Source organism: Pleurodeles waltl, chromosome 7, assembly GCF_031143425.1.
Source record: "Pleurodeles waltl isolate 20211129_DDA chromosome 7, aPleWal1.hap1.20221129, whole genome shotgun sequence".
NCBI classification, from domain to species: domain Eukaryota; kingdom Metazoa; phylum Chordata; class Amphibia; order Caudata; family Salamandridae; genus Pleurodeles; species Pleurodeles waltl.
This window is the reverse complement of record NC_090446.1, coordinates 1,151,441,520-1,151,457,254: the sequence shown is the minus strand read 5'-3', so window position 1 is coordinate 1,151,457,254 and position 15,735 is coordinate 1,151,441,520. Positions and strand designations below refer to the sequence as shown.

Here is a 15,735-nt window from a genome sequence, read left to right as displayed (position 1 = left end):
TGCCTAAAGGCTGCAAGCTCGAGGGTTTTTCAAAATAAATATATATTTTTTTTTTTGTGGAAGTTTCATATGGCGCAAACTCAATCGGAGGAGCGCTTTACATGAATATCACTATTGTACATGAAGTTTCATATAGTTCAAACTTGATCAGAGGAGCACATTACATGAGTGCCACTTACGTACAAGTTTAGCAGATGAACAAATATACAAATTAGCACATTTTAAACAGGAAAAATACATAAATCCTCAATGCAGCTCTCCTGGCACAGCAGGAGAGCAGATACTACAATATTCACTGCACTTGTGAAACTTGCCCCATAATGCTTTGCGGGGAATTTCTTTTACAACACATTTTGGCCCATAACTCAGTCTGTGGTGGTCCTACGGCAAGGGGACTCGAACCAAACCATTCAGCACCATGTGCTGTTTCTGTCTAGGTCATCTCTGGGTCCCCACTCTAGGTTGGTGGACCCCAAAATAGTAGCCTTTCCCACATTCAGTATCTTTTTAAGCTCTCATAGCTGGAACTTTTGTTTGTGTTTTAAGAGCCTTGTTTGTAATATCATTGCTGTGGGCCTGCTAGGCCTGAAAATGTGTAAGGCACTAATCCTCTAGGGGCTAAATATATGGTTACACTGTATACTTTCTGCCTTTGTCTTTTCATGTGGTTATGCCCTCTAGGGGTTGAGCCTATGATTATGCAACCCTGTTTCTTCTAAATGCTATTTTTTATTGTGGTGTCCTATGGTCTGTTCTGTGCATTACAGTCAAGATACTACAATATGCGCTGCACTCGGAAATTCGCCCCATAATGCTTTGTGGGGCATTCCTTTCACAATACATTTTTGCCCATAACTCACCACGTGGTGGTCACAGGACATGGAGACCACCATCAAAAGTTTTTGCACGACACACTATTTCTGTCTAGGTCATCTCTGGGTCCTCACACTAGGTTGGGAGGACTGCAAAATAATAACCCCTCGTAACATTCAGTTTCTTTTTAAGTTCTCTCTTGTGGCTGGAAATTTTGCTTTTACAGCTGGGAGTAGTCTGTGTGTTGAGGGCCTTGTTTGTAATATTATTCTAGTAGGCCTAACATGTGTAATGCACTAAGCCCTCTACTGGCTAAATATATGGTTACATTGCATTACATTCTGCTATTCTCTTTCCTGGTGGTTATGCTCTCTAGGGGCTAACTATATGGTTGAATGACCATGTTTCTTACAAATGCTATTTTTGTGTGGTGCCTTCTAGGGGCTGTTCTGACCATTGCAGTCAAGATAATATAATATTCACTGCACTTGGAAACTTACCCCATAGTACTTTGTGGGGCTTTCCTTTTACAAAACCTCTTTACCCAACTCTCACCATCCTATGGTTCTAGGACAATGGGACCACCATCAATATGTTCAGCACGATGTGCTCCTTCTGTCTATGTCATCGCAGTAGGTTGGGGGGACCCCAAAATAAGTAACCTCCCCCACCATTCTGTGTCTTTAAGTTCTCTCATGGCTGGAACTTTTGTTTTGCCGTTGGGAGTAGTTAGTGTTTTACGGGCCCTGTTTGTATTATTATTCTAGTAGGTCTGCTATGCCTGAAAATTCGTAATGCACTACGCCTTCTAGGGGCTAAATATATGGTTACACAGCATTGCGTTCTGCCATTCTGTTTCCATGTGGTTACGCTCTCTAGGGGCTGACTATATGTTTGCATGACCATGTTTCTTACAAATGCTATTTATATTTAGGGCTCCCGGTTTTATGGTATTTATTTTTTGAACATTTCCATCTGTATTTATCCATATTTATTTTTGGGCCATCCTATTGCTCGTTATCCATATTTATTTTATGTTTTGTGACCAGATGAGGTTATAACTTGTATATTTCCGCATTGCTTTAACAGATAAATGTGCAGACATAATTTGATGCCTGTCATGTTTTAGCACATTACATTGCCAAAAAAATAAAATAATAAAACCACATGAAAACAATAGCATAATGGCACATATGTATTTTGAGATATGCAGTACTTTAAGCAAATCTTATTCTTGTTTTAACTCCCCATGCTGCCAATATTTACAGCTACTGGTCTAAGTCATTAATCGCAGCACGGAGAATCCCTTAAAAGAAGCCAAATTATATGTATTTTTCTGCTTTTAAAAATAAATACAGTCAGGAAACACAATGTTTTCTGCCTGTATTTATCTGTAATAATTAGTAAAACGGAAAACATATTTATATTATGGTGCCCTCTAGGGTCTGTTCTGAGCATTACAGTCAAGACACTACAATATTCGTTGCACTCGGAAACTCACCCCATAATGCTTTGCGGGGCTTTCCTTTTAAAAAATACTTTAGTACATAATTCACCATGTGGTGGTTCTAGGACAATAGGACCACAATCAAAAAGGTCAGCAGTATGTGCTCTTTCTTTCTAGATCATCTCTGGGTCCCCACACTAGGTTGGGGGGAACCCCAAAATAATAATATAAGTAAATATAATAAATAATGGCAATATTTCTTTTTTGCTGCAGATAGAGGAAGAAGGCAAATGGAAGTGTTTTAGTTATATGCAGGGCCACTGGAATTATGAGGCAAAGAGGACCAAAATATGCAGCAGGGTTGACCAATGTATGTGGCACAAAAAGTCCAGCTATGCATTTACAACACCAATAGCTCTAACTCAATCAAATACAAGAGCTATTTGTAGGAGGCTGGCCTGGCTTGTAGTGGGTACCAGAGGTACATACACCTTGTGCCAGGTCCAGTTATCCCTTATTAGTGTAGAAGAGGTGTTTCTAGCAGCTTAGGCTGATAGAAGGTAGCTATGGCAAAGCAGCTTAGGCTGAACTAGGAGACATGTAAAGCTCCTACTATACCACTGGTGTCGTATGCACAATATCATAAGAAAACACAATACACAGATATACTAAAAATAAAGGTACTTTATTTTTATGACAATATGCCAAAAGTATCTCAGTGATTACCCTCAGTATGAGGATGAGAAACATACACAATATATATGTACACAAACCAAAATTATGCAGGTTATAGCAAGAAAAGTAATGCAAGCAGTGTAAAGTTACAATAGATTGCAATAGGAGCACATAGGTATAGGGGCAACACAAACCATATACTCCAAAAGTGGAAAGCGAACCACGAATGGACCCCAAACCTATGTGAGCTTGTAGAGGGTCGCTGGGACTGTAAGAAAACAGTGAGGGTTAGAAAAATAGCCCACCCCAAGACCCTGTAAGGTAGGTGTAAATTGCACCTACAACCCCCAGAGAGCACAGAAGTCATGATAGGGGGATTCTGCAAGGAAAACCAATACCAGCAATGCAACAACAGTGGATTTCCGGACCTGAGTACCTGTAAGACAAGGGGACCAAGAGTCGTGACTGTGTCGAGAGTGGGCAGGAGCCCAGGAAATGCCAGCTGAGGGTGCAAGGAAGCTGCCACCGGATGGAAGAAGCTTGGTGTTTCACAAGGACGAAGAGGACTAGGAACTTCCCCTTTGGAGGATGGATGTCCCAGGTCGTGAAGAAGCTTGCAGAGGTATTTCCACACAGAAAGACCGCAAACAAGCCTTGCTAGCTGCAAGGGTTGCGTTTAGGGTTTTTGGATGCTGCTGTGGCCCAGGAGGGACCAGGATGTCGCCACTTGGATGAGGAGACAGAGAGGGCGCCTAGCAAGTCAGGGAGTCCTCACAGAAGCAGGCAGCACCCGCAGAATTCCTGAACCGGCACTTGGAAGAAGAGTGAACTGGAGTCCACGCAAAGTCACAAAAGGGAGTCCCACGATGCCGGAGGACAACTCAGAAGGTTGTGCACTGCAGGTTAGAGCGTTGGGGACCCAGACTTGGCTGTGCACGAAGGAAATCCTGGAAGAGTGCACAGCAGCCGGAGCAGCTGCAAATTATGCGGTACTCAGCAATGCAGTCTAGCGTGGGGAGGCAAGGACTTACCTCCACCAAACTTGGACTGAAGAGTCACTGGACTGTGGGAGTTACGTGGACAGAGTTGCTGAGTTCCAGGGACCACGCTCGTCGTGCTGAGAGGGGACCCAGAGGACTGGTGATGCAGTCTTTTGTTGCCTGCGGTTGCAGGGGGAAGATTCCGTCGACCCACAGGAGATTTCTTCAGAGCTCCTGGTGCAAGAAGGAGGCAGGCTACCCCAAGAGCATGCACCACCTGGAAACAGTCTAGAAAGCCGACAGGATGAAGCAATACAAGGTTGCTAGTAGTCGTCTTGCTACTTTGTTGCGGTTTTGCAGGCGTCCTGAGCAGTCAGCGGTCGATCCTTTGGCAGAAGATGAAGAGGGAGATGCAGAGGAACTCTGGTGAGCTCTTGCATTCGTTATCTGAAGAATTCCCCAAAGCAGAGACCCTAAATAGCCAGAAAAGGAGGTTTGGCTACCTAGGAAGGAGGATTGGCTACTAAGAGAGGTAAGAGCCTACCAGAAGGAGTCTCGGACGTCACCTGCTGGCACTGCCCACTCAGAGCAGTCCAGTGTGCCAGCAACTCCTCTGAATCCAAGATAGCAGAGGTCTGGGGCACACTGGAGGAGCTCTGGGCACCTCCCCTGGGAGGTGCAGGTCTGGGGAGTGGTCACTCCCCTTTCCTTTGTCCAGTTTCACGCCAGAGCAGGGCTGGGGGATCCCTGAACCAGTGTAGACTGGCTTATGCAGAGATGGGCAGCATCTGTGCCCATCAAAGCATTTCCAGAGGCTGGGGGAGGCTACTCCTCCCCAGCCATCACACCTATTTCCAAAGGGAGAGGGTATTACACCCTCTCTCAGAGGAAATCCTTTGTTCTGCCTTCCTGGGCCAGGGCTGCCTGGACCCCAGGAGGGCAGAAACCTGTCTGAAGGATTGGCAGCAGCAGCTGCAGTGGAGATCCCGGAAAGGCAGTTTGGCAGTACCCGGGTTCTGTGCTAGAGACCCGGGGGGTCATGGAATTGTCTCCTCAATGCCAGAATGACATTGGGTCGACAATTCCATGATCTTAGACATGTTACATGGCCATGTCCGGAGTTACCATTGTGACGCTATACATAGGTAGTGACCTATGTATAGTGCACACGTGTAATGGTGTCCACACACTCACAAAGTCCGGGGAATTTGCCCTGAACAATGTGGGGGCACCTTGGCTAGTGCCAGGGTGCCCACACACTAAGTAACTTTGCACACAACCTTCACCAGGTGAAGGTTAGACATATAGGTGACTTATAAGTTACTTAAGTGCAGTGGTAAATGGCTGTGAAATAACGTGGACGTTATTTCACTCAGGCTGCACTGGCAGGCCTGTGTAAGAATTGTCAGATCTCCCTATGGGTGTCAAAAGAAATGCTTCAGCCCATAGGGATCTCCTGGAACCCCAATACCCTGGGTACCTCAGTACCATATACTAGGGAATTATATGGGTGTTCCAGTATGCCAATGTGAATGGGTGAAATTGGTCACTAGCCTGTTAGTGACAATTTTGGAAAGCAGAGAGAGCATAACCACTGAGGTTCTGGTTAGCAGAGCCTCAGTGACACAGTTAGGCATCACACAGGGAACACATACATATAGGCCACAAACTTATGAGCACTGGGGTCCTGGCTAACAGGATCCCAGTGACAGATAACAACCACACTTACAACATAGGGTTTTCACTATGAGCACTGGGTCCTGGCTGGCAGGATCCCAGTGAGACAGTGAAAACACCCTGACATATATTCACAAACAGGCCAAAAGTGGGGGTAACAAGGCTAGAAAGAGGCTACTTTCTCACACTATTGCACTGCAAATGCTTGTTAATGTTGCTGTGTCTATCTTCCTCCTCTTCTCCCTCACCCCCATTGGCAAAAGTTCTATAGCGGGTCTAATTCATTATTAAGAGTGTGGGTCATTTTACCAGGTAAAGAATGATGCTGCGGTGACCCACGTTGGGTTTCTAAACTTTCTAATATGCCTTTTCCATTGGTGCCTCTGATGGAAGAGCAGGTCCCACCTTGATTGATTAGGAAATGGATAACTTTGCAGCCACTGCATGTTGAACTTCCTGGATCAGGGCTATTGCTTTCCTCACACATATTGTACACATATGTGCCTGGAGTAAAAGATATATTCTTCAGGTTAAAAATACCCTATTAGTTCATGCCTTAATCTGCAAAGATTAGGCTTAAGGTCCACACTCCTTGCATCATCCCTGCCTCCCACTTGCTCTCTCCTTCCTGTCTTCACTTGCTTTCTCCATCATTTCCATACACTTTGTTCCCACTTGCGTCATGCACTTGTGTTATACCCTTTCTTTTATCCTGCTAACACCATCATGGAGCCTTTCACTGCACTCTTGGGTACATAGTTGTTCTTGCTGATCCTGGCAGACACCGCTGTCATAAAGACTTTGGGTGCTGCTGGTGGGTGAAGCCATGCTTTCATCCAGCACAAACGTGGCCACCCAAACTGCATGCTGTGTAATCGACCCTGGAGTGCATGTAAGCCAGTTTGACTCCAGACAAATCATTGCTCATGTCTGGCAGCCATATTTGCTTGGTCACTAAGCTATGTTTGCACTCTTGGGATCACTGCATGCTGAGTGATGGACAACCACTGGCAATGCCACTAGGTCTGGCTTTAAAGTCCTAATGCATGCAAACATAATCATCTACAAAAGGAATATTACTATTGGGAATTTTCAAGCAAAATGGCCAATATGGTACCCATGACAACCCTCTCACACTTGAAGCTAACACAACAGGTGTACTATAGACTTAAAAGCCTTACTGCCACTGTTATGTTACACTGTGGAAAATAAGTAGATGTTACAAGACAAAAGTCATTGAGTAACTGCAGGAAGATAACTGGCATTGGGGGAAATCGGGCAGAGTTTGTAGACCCTGCACCAGAATACTTTAATAGCATAGAAATGAACAGAGGAAAGGAAAACGAGCATTGACATAGCTAATAGGTCCTGCCCAAGGGTGAGCTATTGGCTTTGGCAATCACGTGGGGGTGGTTAACAGGTGGGGGTGGATAACGACCTAATTTTTAAAAGCACTATAAAGTGGCCAGCGCTGGTTTCTTCATATAGCTTTTTAGGTTGATATTACAAAGACAGGGTGGGTGGAAGGGGGACAAGAAACAGGGAGGGGGTCAGGGTACTTTTTTTTTTTTTTTTTAAAGAGGTATGGCTTGGCCAGCATTGACCAGAAGACCCCACCACCAGTTAGACCAACTTCCACAGGTGCATGACAGGCATCGCACTCTGGATGAACAACTGCCTAAAACTCAACACAGAGAAAATGGAAATGCTGATCTTTGAGAACAACACCTTCCAGTGGAATGACTCCTGGTGGCCTATCGAACTGGGACCAGCACCCACTCCGACAGACCACACTTGCAACCTTGGCATCAGCCTGGACAGCAAATTCACCATGAAAAAACTGTCAACGCAGTCTCCTCTGCTTGCTTCCTCTCTCTTTGTATGATTGTAAGATCTTCAAATGGCTCCCTGGCAACAACAGGTGAACTGTCACTTAAGCCCTAGTCGCCAGCCGGCTGGACTACGGCAACACACACTCTAGTATCACTATGCACCTCCTGATGAGACTACAGACTTCAGTGACCACACTCATTCTCAACCGCCCCAAACTGACCCACACCATTTGCACATAAAGAAGCTCCACTGGCTTACCTTTAGAAGAGATGTCAGTTTAAGATTCTGATCCACACCTACAAGGCCCTTCACAATCAAGGACCAGCATTCATCAACCACCACTTGAACTTCCACCAACCCTCCAGACATTTGCGCTCTGCTACCCCTTGCACACACACCCCGCGTAAGCCAAAGCAACAGTGGAAGATGCTCCTTCTCTTACCTCATGGAGAAATCCTAGAATAACCTCCACCTTCACCCACATACCTCATCATCTCTTCTGGAATTTAGGAAAAGACTCAAGACCTGAGTGTTCAACTGAATCCCTTAGCAGCTATGTTCTCAGCGCCTGGGTGCCCTCATAGTTGATTAGTTGCGCTATATAAATCCTGTTAGATTGATTGATGGCAAGCACTGCCCAATGAGAAGGCAGCAAAAATGGTGCCAATGAATGGTAAGTAATGGCCCGGTTTCAAGTCAATAATTGGCTACAACACTCTTGCAAGCGAGAGCGCATGCACTAGCACAGGCTTTTGCAGTCTCGACCTAACCAGTGAGAGGCGACAGAAACTCAGGAGAGTACTCTGGGAAGAAATGCCTTACTCAAAAGACAGGCATAGGGTTGAGCTGGGGAGCCTTCATGTGAATTGTCATTTTAAATAGTAGAATCGGGGCCTCTGAAATACAATGATGCTGCTGTTGTAGACTTTTGTGCTCAATTATGAAGTTAGCAAACTTGCCATATATTCTACTGTCTCCTGCATAGTTTGCAGATTTCAACAAAAAAATAGATCACTACGTATTTTAAAAGAACATACAACATCATTCCGTGCCTGCCCTGGAGCAACGTATAGCATGTCACTTTCGAGTAGAAGCTTGCTGTATTCAAGTTTTAACCTGGTACTAATGAAGTGAAACTTTTGCCCAAATTGTATTTAAGTGAGCTAAAATAAAAAAAATAAAAGTGAAATAATGCTTTCAGAGAATACGATTCATTATACGAGTTCCTTTTTTGCCACATACAATAGTAAACCATGAACATAGTGTAGCCCGCCATTGCTATATAATTCATGTGGTCCTTAGTTTAATATAAATGCTAGTGCACGATGTACTGGGCTTGGGGAGGCACACAGCCTGGAATCAGGAGCAAGACTAGTAAGGTGAGGAATTGTGCGATCGACAGTTTGCGAAGTTAGGACTTCATGCAGGCACAATGGCAGGAAATGGCAGGGAATGCTTCCAGATGTGAGCAAGTTGGACACATACATAAGAACACCTGATGAACACCGGGCGGCTGAGTATATAGGTCGGGTGAACCCATGTTTGCTCAGGATAAATGCCAAAGTGGGCAACCATGCCCTGCCTATTTGGGAGTGCAGGTTAAGAGTAGCAGCTAGAGCTGGAGGAGGATTTTGTAATAGAATATATCTCTGGTGTGGCTTGTAGGATGTTTTGGTGTCATACACAGGGGCGGCCCCTCCACATGGGCGGAGGAGTGTCGCCCGCCAAAAAAATGCCCCCAGAACAGAAAAATAAAATTGTATTTTTCAGCACCCTGTCCTGAACTGAGTGTCCGGACAGGGCAGGGCAATTGCAGCAAAGTGGCAGCAGGGAGCTGTGCACTTGGTTAAAGTGAGCATGTCCCTTAGGCCGGCTGTTTACGACAGCCAGCCTGACATGCACACTTTAAACTTCTCTAACTCAGCTGTCTTTAGACAGCTGGATTAGAGAAAGCACAGGCCTCCAGTGCTCTGGTGAGCACTGAGAGAGGCCTCTCACACCAATCCTGATGCTGGTTTCATACTGGTTATCAGCATGAAACCAGCATCAGGATTGGCTTGTGCAGTTTCCTGGGTCCCATGACCGTCGCGTGTTGGAGCAGGGAGAGACGGCGAGAGGAGAGAGAAAGAGAGAATCATCATCAGGTAAGTGCCTTTTTTAAAAAAACGTAATTCTTATTGTAGCCCCCCCTTCTGCCCCCCACCCCCAAATTGTAAATACGAGCCAGACGCCACTGGTCATAAATGAGGACGAGAGTGGTGCTTTTATCGTACAGAAAATATTAGTTGTCTCCGTGATTGTTATAGCAGCTCTGGTTTATCTGATGTGTGCTGTTTCCATACATGGCAACATTTTAGAGCAGGCAAGTGGGAGATTTAAAAGAAAATTGTCAGTAGAATGTATTTTCCCCAATAACTTATATTGACGAAGAGACAATATGCCTGAATCCGGGTCTATTTGTATGCATGGTGACAGAAACCTCTGTTTTTGTTTGCGCTATGTATAACTGCCAAAAATAAAATGTTGAAGTCTGTCACATGCTTTAATATCCTCCTCCAAGAATTAAGGTCAAAGCGTTAACCTTTGATGTTAAGTAATTCTTGGAGGGGGAGATTAGAGCATGCGTGGCAAACATTTTATTTTTGCCAGTTTCACAAAACTCCAAGACGGGTTTCTGCATGCAGGTATTGGGAGAAAGGAAACTAGGTTGAAATCGATAGTCTCCTATCTTAATAGGGAGGGTTGGCATGTATGAGTTTCATGTACAATCTTTTCAGTTGAGCCTCACAGGGGGTTAAAAAGGGTAGGGCCACATGCAGCGGGGATGGGTGGGGATAATAAAATAAAAACATACCTGCCTCGCTGCTGCCGCACTGCTGCTCCTTCTTTCTGGTCACAGAAAGGAACAGGCTCCCAGCCTGCCCTGTGGCCAATCCTGATGTTGCTCAGAGTAGCGTTAGGATTGGCTGGAGCAGCCAGCCAGGGTGCTCCCAGGTAGGCTGGGAGCCTGTGCCTTCTCTCTCCAGCCTGGCAGCGCAGTGCGGGCTGGAGAGAGCACAGTGCGCATGTTTGTGTGATCGGCCCGAGACGGCCGGCCAAACGCACATGTGCACTCCCCTCGTCATCCCCCATGACCCTGCCCCTTTAACAACCAGACAATAATAAACCTAGTTTATAATCGTTTGGTTGTTAAAGGTTTGTAGCAGCTACTGCTGGCAGGGAAGGGGCAGCGCTCCTTCATTGGGGGTAGGAGCCGACTCTGCATCTTTTATTTGGTGACACGTAAACACATAGTTCACCCAAGATAACGCATTTGCCCTCCTTTCAAGTCATTGGTCGACAGTAGTATTGTTTGAAGTTTTGTGCAAGTAACTAGCACCTGGAAATGAAAGCCACTGGGCCCATTTGATCTGATTTGGCGCTAGAATTTGTGTATGCGCTTTTGAAGATTGAGCAGAAATAGGGACCTCCCTAGTTTTGCCCCATTGCTCCTGATGTATAATTTTTCTTCCATTGTGTCCATAGCCAGTTTAAAGTTTTCAGATGCACTCTTTCTGAACTAGCAAGGTGCGAACTGCCTGTGGTATTTTAAACTTATGAAATTATCCAGAAATAATGAGGTCTTCTTTAGATTTTTTTTCCATCAAAGCAGCGAGTCTTCTGTCTTCATTCTCTGCGTGGTGCATCATTGACTTTCCGAAGTCCGTCCGAAGAAGCAGTGTGGCCCTCTCCCATTTAGAGATTAAAAAACAAGAAGCTGGCTATGATTCAAGAGCGCCTACAGCAGACTAGAACAGTTACAGTAAACACCTGCTTTATATGCATCCGCCATCCCCACACGCAAGTGAGGGGGACTACAACAGATGCAAACGACACCTGCTTCTTATGCACACATTGTCCCACCCCAGCCTTAACACTAGGCAGAGAGGAGGCGGAGTGGTGCCCACAACAGATGCACGACACCTGCTCCATACCACGCCGCCCAGTGCCACGTGTTCATGTGGAAGAAACCGCTAGGCCCGTGCGCAGCTGCAAACCAGGCCCAGGCCGTTTAGAGGCACAACGGGGACATAAATCCGCTCGGCGAAGGCGACCTCGCGGTCCGAAGCATTCAGCACACGTCACAGACACCAAGAAGAGACAAAGATTTGATTTCTGAGACACTGCTGCAACCCCTGAGCCGGTGCTCATCCTTTGCACGTCCCTCCTCAACCGATCACAGCATCCCGATATCACCCCTCAATAAGAGGGGTCCCGGAGATCGTAGACTGGGATGACACGGCCCTAGCTCGGATACCTTCCCCTGACTCCCACAATCATGTGCAATAAAATGAATTGAACCGACGAAGTTGATTGGGGGATAAAAAGCTGAATTTGCTTTGAAATACAAACAACACGAGTGCCGTACATCTGTTACCAATGGTTGTCACTTTGTAGGTTTAGCAGTTAGCACTATATTGTAGATCAGTATAATGTTTTAGAAATCAGTGTAACCAAGCCTTCAGTGCAGCTGGTGTAATTGAGGTGAGACATGTGGTTGCTTGTCTGAATATAGTGCAGAAAATATGGTACTATAAAAAAAAATCAGACAGAATATCAACTAGCAAAATACAGTGAAGGCTGATGTATTATCTAGGGTTATATTTTCAAAGTACACAAGTTATGGAGTTACTAATAGTAAATCTGTACTTATATTTACAATATTTTTTTAAGGAATTTATATTGATTTTGTAAAACAAGCAATTCACATTACTGTCACTGCTCAACACGTTACCACACTTAAAAACAATAAACAAACCCCTGTTGTGTCCAAATCCTAGATCATACATCAACCTAGGTTTGTTTATTGTTTATAAGTTTGCTAACGTGTTGTGTCGTGCCCTGGTCCATTTTCACCATCACTCTTATTTCTGTTTCACTGTCACATCCGTTCACTTCCTGGTTTCCGTCTGTCAGACCCAGGTGCGTTCTCACTGTCCCTCCAAGTTCTTTTACTGTTACATCCTGTCACTTCCTAGTTTCTGCTGTCAGTCCCAAGTGTATTCTGACCGTCCCTTTTTAGTTCTATATCGCTGTCACATACTCTTATGTCCTGGTTTCAGTCTGTCATACCCACGTTCAATCTTACTGTCCCTCCTAGTTCTATTGCTGTCACCACACGTCACGTCCGGGTTTCTGTCTGTCAGACCCTGGTCCATTTCACTGTACTTCATTCTATCGCGTGTCACATCATGTCACGTCGGGTTTCTCTCCTTCACACACTAGTTTCTGTGAGTTAGACCCTGGTCCATTCTCACTGTCCCTCTCAGTTCTATGTCAGTGTATCGCCTGGTTTCTCAAACCTTTGCATATGTGATGAAGAGAAGACAAGTATCAGAGACATCTGACGCAAAAGATTGCCGAGATTACAGAACTGCATTTGTTTTATTTTGCACTGACAAATGACCTCACCATGAAGCACCTGAGCGCGTTCCTTAATATTGCTCCTGCACGTAACAAGCATTGGCAATTGGTTTCGCCCATGTGAAATCTATTGGCTTCTTCAATGTTTTTTTTTTACATGTTGCACAGGAGCACAAGCTGCTGTTGAACATGGCTTAAGTTAAAAATAAATAAATTAAAAAAAAAAGTGTCATAGCCCTTTTTTGTCCATTAAGCCATGTGGCACAGCAACTAGAGCTGTTGTACAGCATGTTAAAAAAAGCAACACGAGGGAGGGAAACATCATAGAGCAGGAGGTGTTTGACAAACCATAGCAAGCGGGAGGAGGATGGATTGCTTGACAAACAGTGGGGAGTAGGAGGAGGGCAGGGCGAATTAAAAACAGCGGGTGGTGGGTAAAATACAACCTAGTCCGGGGTTGAAGGAGAGGGACTGCACGAAGATGCACTCAGAGTGTATGCTGAAAAGTAACAAAAGATTACGTGGAGGAGACTGCAGCCAGTGGAAAGACACTGGCTGCAGACAGGAAGCTGTACTTGGTCCATGCTCCATACCAGGGACACAAACGACTCAGGAGGAAGCTGGAAGTGAGGAGGAGGCACTGACCAATAGGAAGCAAGGAAATTAGAGTGACATGAGCGCCAAACAATGGTAAGTAAAAGTAAGTAATGGGCGGGCTCTCCGCCCCTGTTAGGTTTTATTTTTCCTTACAAGAGATTTTGCAAGCACAGCACGCGCTGTGCAGGTGAAACCTAAAAAGCAGACTTCTAATCCATGTACTTGGAGAAGGATGACTGACCCAGATGTTTACTTTGGGGTCTTGTACACAGCTACCAGATCGCTGTTTCGCGTTGATGCTTTTGATTTTCATAAGGTACTAGGGAGTAGCTGTCCCGTTCTAGTTCTGCTACCTCATCCTTTCATTTTCACATAAACAAGGTCCTTTGTCTGTGGTCCCAGCAGCCGCCATTCTGGCAGGGGCGCTGAAAGTACGGGCAGATAGACTTGAAAGCATTTCCACCAGAGTTTGGATTATTTTTTCCTTCAGCCCTAGGCCTATTCGGTGAGTCAGTGAGTCAGTTAAGTGTAATTAAACCAGAAAGAAACTGTCTGTTGCAAAGACTGTCTGATTTTATGATTCACATCCATCTGTAAATAAGTTCGGCTGGCACACAATGCTGACGCGTGACACCTAATGCTGGCTTGTGACAGAACAAATGATTTGAGTCGAGTGAAAACACAAACATGTGACATTTATTTTACTTCATGTGATGTGAACAATACAGGCACCGCTTTGTGTTTTTTTTTAAATCTGCGGATTCAGTTGATAGTGACAAATATACAAACCCACAACATAGAGGATTTTATGACATAATAGGAAATCTAGTGGCACCTTGTTACCAGATTTTCAACTGTTATTCATGTTTTACTTTGATTCTTGAATATCTGCCACAGGAGCATGTATGATATGTTTAATTAACAATCAACTGGTAATTAAAAGTTTGCTGTTGATGGTCCAAGATGGACTAAGTACAATTGTGTTATGCACAATACCAAAAATATGTTTGATATTTATAAGGCGTTCTGGTTTGAGCCAATGCATTGTCAAGAAACCAACTCTAAGGTACTCTAGTAACAGTAGTGCAACCATTGGCCCTACTGCAAGCAAGTTAAATTACCCCTCTGACAGATGTTGGGGTAGTAAAGTATAGCAATTATCATGATTCAAGGGCCCCTCGGGGCCTTGGGCCCTGTGCCACTGCACCTGCTGGTTTTGTAGTAGCGACACATCTGCAAGGTATTATTAGTGAGTTCTTCATGACCCATGGACTTTTATGGAACATAGCTGTGAGAGTCTAAGGGCTTTTTGTTCGAGTCTGGGCACTATCAAGAGCAGAGCTATTACTGACTCAGTGCCGGGAGCCACAGGGGGACCCATGCTGATGCCCATGGCACGGGCAGGGGTCCACCAGCCCAGCACCATTGGAATGCGCACATCTGCTTTGCAGACAGTGCGCATTCCAAGGGTCCCGTAGTGCTACGGTATTGGACTCGGCTCCCTTAAAGGAGTCAAAACCAATGCTGTTACGCAGTTGCTGCCAGGCTGACCAGTGGGAACGTCGGAATTCAACTGGGGGAGAAGCCGCCAGCATGATAGTGGCATTCTCCCTGCGGCATTGGTGGTCCTGTGGTGGGATCGCCAATGTCCTAATGAGCCTCTGAGTTTTAATAAGGCTTAAGTTCTAGTAGTATATATTTTTTTTTAGCAAATTAAAAATAGCACATCATCTACTCACTGTGCAAAAATGGCCATTTCATCTGAGCCTAGATTAGAAAAAAACAAGCAACATCTAAATACATCTAAAAATAATTTGGAGAATTTGCAAGCCTTAATTTAATACCATCAAGTAACGAGGATGGTTACTTGAGATTCAAGATGCAAAACAATCACAAAATGATCTGCCTGTGAGTAGATAATTACAGTGAAGATGAAATTGTACCACACAATATTCTGATGCCAAATTCTGTGGACAGGTAACGTGAACATGATCCAGGTCCAGTGTTGGGAGCAACATTCTTCCATAGTGCAGTATTCTGCTGTGTAAACATTCAGATAAATACAGATAATCACCTGCACCAAACACGCCCACCTTCCTGTTTTTTTTTTTTACTATACTTTCTTGGACTTAACTATTACATTGTTGGTTTCACCACCCTGTTCCTTTCTGAAGTCACAGATTACTTATATCATTGGTTAAATAAAACCAGATATTCTCAGGGGCATTGTCCTCAGCAAAGCACTACATTGGGGTATTTTAGGTCTGGCATAAGCCAAGACCTATTGGCTTTACTGAAATTATATGTCTA

At 44.8% G+C, this 15,735-nt stretch overlaps 1 protein-coding gene across 1 annotated transcript in view; it reads left to right on the top strand.

The window, feature by feature from the left end:
• ST6GALNAC2 (ST6 N-acetylgalactosaminide alpha-2,6-sialyltransferase 2) overlaps positions 1-15,735 on the top strand; it is a 242,624-nt gene that overhangs the window by 19,087 nt on the left and 207,802 nt on the right. The gene's annotated exons all lie outside the window — the stretch shown is intronic.